The sequence below is a fragment of the Lipotes vexillifer genome, unplaced genomic scaffold (genome assembly GCF_000442215.2).
Source record: "Lipotes vexillifer unplaced genomic scaffold, Lipotes_vexillifer_v1.1 scaffold543, whole genome shotgun sequence".
Taxonomy (NCBI): domain Eukaryota; kingdom Metazoa; phylum Chordata; class Mammalia; order Artiodactyla; family Lipotidae; genus Lipotes; species Lipotes vexillifer.
Window position 1 is genome coordinate 4,755,816 of NW_006799055.1, and position 7,177 is coordinate 4,762,992.

The following is a 7,177-nucleotide window of genomic DNA, read 5'->3' on the forward strand; positions in this document are numbered from 1 at the left end:
GGGGGGGGCGGGGGGCTGCCTCCTGAGCCCAGCATCCTGGAGGCCTCAGTGACCTGTGACGCTGAACATCCTGTGGGTTGCGGATGTAAGCTGAGTGCACAAAGGCAGGGCCTGGCCATCAGGGTGCCTCAGCAGGGGTGTAGCTGCTGGAAATACCTTGGAGCTTCCTCAATCCCTCACAGCCTCTCTGGACCTCTCCCTTCTGGCTGCTCTTCAGGAGGGAATAGCCTCTCGTTTGGGAGGGTCATGGAGAGCCCGGTGGGGCACCGGCGTGGGGGGGTCTCTTCCTTGTGGTGTGAGGCCGCTGAGTGAGGCGGGTGGTCTTTGTGGTTGAGCCTGTGGTGCTCTGTGCAGCTGCTCCCTCCCCTGGGGCTCCTTCTCCCCTTCCTTCCCATGGGGGGGGGCATTCTCCCTGACCCTCCCCCCTGCTTCTCCCTGACCCCTCCCCCTTCTCCCTGACCCCTCCCCCCCATGCTACTTCCTAACCTCATGCCCTCCCCCCCAACAGAACTGACTACAGCCTCGTCTTCATCCCCTCTGCACTCACATCCCTTGTCACTTGCATTAGGTGCTCTTTATGGTTTTGGGACCTTACTCTTTCCACACTGAGTGTCATCAGGCACATAGTAGGTGATTAATTCACAGCATTAAGTCAAGCTTCCTGACAGAGTTTCGCTGTGATGGACGGAGTGCCTGCTTTTCTCCAGGCACAGTGCCAGCTTCTTTGCGTGCATTTGTCTGATCATCAGCGGAGCCTGGGACATATTGTATTGGGTTGGCCAAAATGTTCATGTGGGTTTTTCCGTAACATCCTATGGAAAAACCCGAACGAACTTTTTGGCAAACCCAATAGTTCATTTTCCTGGTGAGGAAGTTGAGGCCCCCAAAAACCAGAAAAGAAAAACTTGCTCTCAAAGCACAGAAAGAGACAGAGCCAAGGTTTTAACTTCCAACCCAGGGCTTTTTCTCCGAGACTGCCTTGGGCTGTCACCAGCCTCTCCCAGTCTCAATTTCCTGCAGTAAAATTGAGTAATAATTCTAGCCTCACCTGTCTCACAGGATTCTGTAAGGAATATGGGAGGCTTCTGATGTGAAAGTGCTTGGCAAATTGTGAAGCGCTGTGCAAGTCTAAGGTAATGTTATCTCACACCGTTAGAGGTGTTGCTCCAGCAGTTATTCTAACTCTGTTATGTATCATCAGTCTCTTCCTTTTGATTGACTTCTTCCCCTTTGCCTGCAGAGCTGCTGAGATATTCCTTGTCATGAAACAGACAGTCGCCCCTCCCATGACCCTTGCAGAGATTGAAGTCCTCGTTTTTTCTTGCCAAACCTCCCCCAGCAGTCTAGACCGGATGCCTCCTCTCTCTGGTCTCTGTCCTCTGACATCAGATGGTGTTTCCGAGTTACCAGCCACCTGCCACGCGCACAGTTCGGTCCCTTGCTTTAGCCCTCAACACCCCGACCTCTGCGGTTCCTGACTGTACTTATTTCCTGCTCCCTGAAGTTCCTTCTTCAGTACAGGGGCCCTCAGCCCTGCTCCCCACCTTCTCACCGCCGCTCGTTTGCCTTCTGGTTTCTTCTGTGAACTGGCGGCACTTTTTTGTTCGCGGGGTGCAGCTTTAGCAGTGAACTCAGGGCTCTGACTCCCGACCATTGGGAGACGTGACTGAGGACAAACATCCAGGTGTAGCGCTCCTTTAGTACTTCCACTGGTGACACACTCGTGGGAGGGACCTCAGTGCCGGGCCCAAAGGAAGCAGGCCTGCAGGTCTCTTCTTGGTGTCATTTACTCCCGGACTGCTGTCCAGTTAAAAAGAAGCCTTAGCCCTCGTGCTCAGTCCTGGCATAACCTCGGGGAGATGACTTGTCTTTATGTAAACCTGTTTTTTTACTGGTGACAGGGGGTAAAAGTGTGACCTTGTAGGGCTGTTTCTGCTGTTAGGTGAGATATATGTAAAAGGCTGAGCCCAGGGTCCTTGTGAGCACTTGTCATCCGCAGCATCACCCAAATGACAGTGGGTAAGCTGTCATTTTGTAGATTAAATTTAGGGAGTATGGACATACTTGCCATAAGGAGTCCTCTCTTGCCAAAGTACTGAATCTTTGCCTTCTAGACTGCGTCCGTTCACCATGCCAGGCCCGTCTTCAGCATTTCTGAGTTCCTCTCCTCGTCTTTCTAGCTACCGATGGGGCTGCTCCTGCACTGAGTGCATTCTTGGGGGATACCCAAGAAAGGGTGGCAAAACAGAGGCCTTTAGCTCTATTCCCCTCCTGACACCTGGTAAACTAACAAGGTCATCAGTATAGCTGCATCTCCATCTCTGTGTAACAGAAAACTTCAGGAGGGTAAAGTAGCATGTGGTGTCATGTAGTACCTGGTTCAGTAGGTGTTATCTAAAAGTGATACACCAGTAAATAAATAGTTAAGTATTTCAAAAGTGGTGGAGGAGCAAAACCAAATTGCCAGAGAGAAAAAGAAGATGTGGCCCACAGAGCCAAAGGAAGAGGCAGAGAGCCTGAGGTGCGAGGGCCCAGGCCTCCATGCCTGGAAGGCAGGGGCGCACATTATCACAGCTTGCGGGGTTGGCAGGATGACTTGGCAACACCTGTTTAAAAATCTAAAATCTCATCCTCTATGCATCATCGTCATTTCTGGATGGATTCCACAGAGAGGTCTGTACCTGCCTGGCAGGGTGTTTGTGGGCTGTCTGTAGCTGAGGTGAACTGACAGCAACTAACAGCAGCTGACTGCACAGCTCTGGGTGCATTTTCTGTAGAGAAGTTAAAATTGATACAGACACGATCAGAAGTCCAGCTCCTCTTATCACCGTGTGTGGGCTGTTTCAGACAATGTCAGGGATGGGACACTCCCTTAGAAGGTGTGGACTCTCACTGGCCACACACGCCAGGGAGTGGACGTTTTGGAGAAGTTATGGCAGGTGCTTGTTGTGGACCAGAGCTTTATGTGCCGAAGTGGACAGTATTTAAAAGTACATTTTTGTTAAAAATACAGGAAAACATATTTTTGTTAAAAATGTGTGTTAAAAGAAAATTGCAGGATAAGAATTGTTTGATTCTATATGTGTGTCTATGTGTATATATCTGTGTGTATTTCTGAACGTGTAGATGTGTACACACACACACGCGCGTAAGCCTTCTTACACAGATAAAATGATGATACACAAGAAGTGGTTATCTCTAGATGGTGGGACTGGTGAGCCAGGGGATGTTATTTGAGAGTTTTTTTAAAAACAGGGAGTTTATATTACTTTTTTTTTTTTTTTTTTTTGCGGTACACGGGCCTCTCCCTGCCGTGGCCTCTCCCGTTGCGGAGCACAGGCTCCGGACGCGCAGGCCCAGCGGTCATGGCTCACGGGCCCAGCCGCTCCACGGCATGTGGGATCTTCCCGGACCGGGGCATGAACCCGTGTCCCCTGCATCAGCAGGCGAACTCTCAACCACTCTGCCACCAGGGAAGGCCTATATTACTTTTTAATGCATTTGTTCTCAGTCATTTCAAATGAATACCATTTGCTTTTCATCATTGATAATAGTTTCATTTAGTGTATACAGAGTGGAAGTTGTATGTGGAGTATTATACAAGCCTATATTCTGTACCTAAATTACTTTCTCCAAGCTGAATTGTCTCCTGGAGCGTCGCCTGATTACCATATGTAGGTGTCGTGGGCATTAGGCAAGTCAGTACATATTTTAGGTTATGCATAAGCTGTGTTGTTGTAGCTTTACTATGTTTATTTTGTATAAAGTGAGTTTCTTACAGCCAACATATAGTGGGTCTTGTTTTTTAATCCATTCTCATATTCTCTGCATTTTACTTGTTACATTTAGACTATTGATGTTTAAAGTGATTAGTGATATTATTGGGTTAAAACCTACCATGTTTGTTACTGTTTTCTATCTCTTGCCTGTATCATCATTTTTTCTTTCTTTTATTTGTCTTCCACTCTTTTTCTGCCTTTTATGGTTTGAATTGAGTACGTTATATGATTCCAGCTTTTCTCCTCTTTTCACTGTTGGGAGTAGTTGCCCTAAAGTTTACAGTATCCATTTACAAGCAGTGCGAGTCTCCTTCCCAGTAGTACTCACTGCTTGTTGGTTAGTGCAGGCACCTAGGTCTCTTTCCCGTCCCTCGTAACACTGCTGTCATTATGTCACTTATCCATAAGCTATAATCACCTAATACATCATTGCTATTTTGAACAAATATGAAACAGAAGAAATAGAAAGTTTTTTAATATCTTCATTTATTTCTTCTAACCCTCTTCCTTTATTTACGTGGGTCCAGGTTTCTGACTTACATTATTTTTCTTCTTCCTGAAGACTTTCTTTTAACATTTCTTATAAGCCTGGCCTGCTAGTGAGAAATTTCCTCAATTTTTGTTCGTCCAAGAAAGCCTTTATTTCTCCACTTTTGAAGGATAATTTTGTTGGGCACAGAATTCTAGGTTTGTGGGTTTAATTTCAGAACTTTAAGCATTTCACTCCATACTCCTCTTACGTGGTTTCTGGAGAGAAGTCTGATGTAATTCTTATCGTTGCTTTTTAGGTGAGGTGACGTTTTTCCCCTTTGGCTTCTTTGAAGATTTTCTCTTTGTCTTTGATTTTTTGCAACTTAAATATGATCTGCCTAAGTGTTGTGTTTTGTTTTTTCCTACTTGGTGTTCTGACCTTCCTGGATTTGTGGTTTGGTGTTTGTCTTCAGTGTGGAAAGTTCTCAGTCATTATTACTTCAAATATTCCTTCAATTCCTTTCTCTCTTTCTTCTTCTGGTTTTCCCAACATGTGTGCATTGCACCTTTTGTGATTGTCCTACAATTCTTTGGGTATCCTCTTCTGTGTCTGTTTTTCTTTTTTGTCTTTGCATACCAGTTTTGAAGTTTCTGTTGACGTCTCTTCAAGCTCACTGATCCTTTCCTTGGCTGTATCCAGTCTACTGACGATTTATCAAGGGTGTTCTTTATTTCTTTTGCAGTGCTTTAATTTCTAGCATTTCCTTTTGATTCGTTTTTAGAGTTTCCATCTCTGTGCTTACCTTACCCATGTCTTCTTGCATGTTTTCTACTTGTTTCTTCAGAGTGCTTGGGATGCTAATCACAGTTGTTTTAATTCTCACTCTGCTAATTCTAACATCTCTGACATATCTGAACCTGGTTCTGGTGCTTGTTCTTTCTCTTCAAACTGTGTTTTTTGTCTTTTAGCATGACTTGAAATTTTTTGTTGAAGGTTGGACATGGTATACTGGGTGAAAGGAGCTGAGGTAACTAGGGCTTTGGTGTGAGGTTAGATATTTTTCTGGCCAGGAGCGGGCTCTGCTTGCTTTTGCACTAACCCTGGGGCTGGAGGTAGCTCTCCTTTGGTGTGTGCGCTCTTTGTCTCCCCTGTTTGGGTTTCTCGGGGGACTTCTGCTTAACTAAGGTCTGGGACCTGCAGGCCTGGGTTGTGTCCCGTGTTGTTTTACGGGAGCCCTGCTGATAGTGGTGCTGACGTGTGGGCGGAGGACGTGTGATCTGCAGGCCTGTGGTTACGTCTCAGTCTGTTAGGGGCCCTGCGTCTCAGCTGCGACTTTCACAAGTGCTTTCCAGTCCCCTCCGCTTTGATGAGATGGGAAGGCTGAAGGGGGTGAGGTGGATATTCTTTCTGGTGAGAGAGTCTCTCGGGAGGGCAGACCTTTTTAAGAAGAGCAGAACGTGCTGGTGTAGTTCATAATGGCTACTTTTTCCTTCCTCTGCTGGAAGATGGGGGAATTGTTCTCCATCTTCACTGTGAGAACCTGGTGGGGCTCCTGGAGGGAAAACTCATAAAGGTATAGGGATTCCCCCCTTAAACTGGGCCTCCCTGGAATTTGTAACTCTCAATTTGTCGATTATAGTTTATTTTCCTACCTCGGTGTTCGTCTCCCCTGGAGCCTCCTGTGAATTGTGGCTCTCTGGATCTGCCTGCCTGCCTCTCCAATTTTGGGGCACAGCGATTTGCTCTGTGACCTCACTTCTCTGCTGGGTCTAAGAAGAGTTGCTGATTTCAGTTTGTTCAGCTTTTTACTTGTCGTTAGGACAGTGGTGCCCTCCAGGGTCCTTATATGCTGGACCGGAGACCAGAAGTGGCAGTTATTTCCCATGTTACAACACATCCCCCTTCCTCATTTCTGTGATATCCCTTTCTTTCAATTCTCTGCCACTCTAACTTTTTTTTAAATTTAATTTTATTTATTTACTTTTTATACAGCAGGTTCTCATTAGTTACCTGTTTTATACATGTTCGTGTATACATGTCAATCCCAATCTCCCAGTTTATCCCACACTCCCTCTTCCCCCCTGGGTGTCCATACGTTTGTTCTCTACATCTGTGTCTACTTCTGCCCTGCAGACCAGTTCACCTGTACCATTTTTCTAGATTCCACATATACGCGTTAGCATACGATACTTGTTTTTCTCTTTCCGACTTCCTTCACTCTGTGTGACAGTCTGCTGTCTCTAACTCTTCCTCCTTGTCTTCCTTTCCACCCCTTCGCCTGCAAGTCCAGGGACCTGCCCTTGACCCTCCTGTCAGCCCTCCCCTTTTCCTTTTCCAGCTCGTGCTCTCCTCGGCCATAACAGCCTCCGTGCTGACTTCTCCCAGGACCTCAGAGTCAGTGTCTTCAAAACTGAATCTCTCTTCTCCTACAAACACACCCACCCTCCCCTCTTCAGTTTGTGTGTGTGCGCGCATCTGCGTGCGCGTGTGTTCATTGCTCTGATTAAACGGCTCCTACCCACGCGGTTGCTCAAGCCAGACACCTGCATGTTAGTCTAGGCTTTTCTTTCTCCCTCAGCCTCCAAATCCGGTCACTCACAGTCCTGAAACTTTTTCATCTAAAAGAAAAAGAAGCTGAGATCTGGCTCCTGGTCTTAGAGCCCCTGCTGTTGCCCCTGTTCAGACCCTCGTTGGGTGACCCCCGCCCTCTCTGTGCTGCGTCCACTCGCCTCACCGTCAGCCTGGCAGATTCCAGGCCCCAGGTCACTCCTCTGGTGTCTGCAGAGGTGATGTCCCACGTCTCCCAGGCCACGAGCAGCCCCATGAGATATTAGGTTATATCCTCTTTAGGGTAAAATCCACTAGTTCTCTTTAGATTTACCTTTCTTTTTTTTTTTTTTTTTTTTTTTTTTTTTTTTTTTTTTTT

The 7,177-nt window shown here is 46.7% G+C and overlaps 1 protein-coding gene across 1 annotated transcript in view; it reads left to right on the forward strand.

Moving 5' to 3' along the window:
* MIPEP (mitochondrial intermediate peptidase) overlaps nt 1-7,177 on the forward strand; it is a 133,463-nt gene that overhangs the window by 31,921 nt on the left and 94,365 nt on the right. The window lies entirely within an intron of this gene.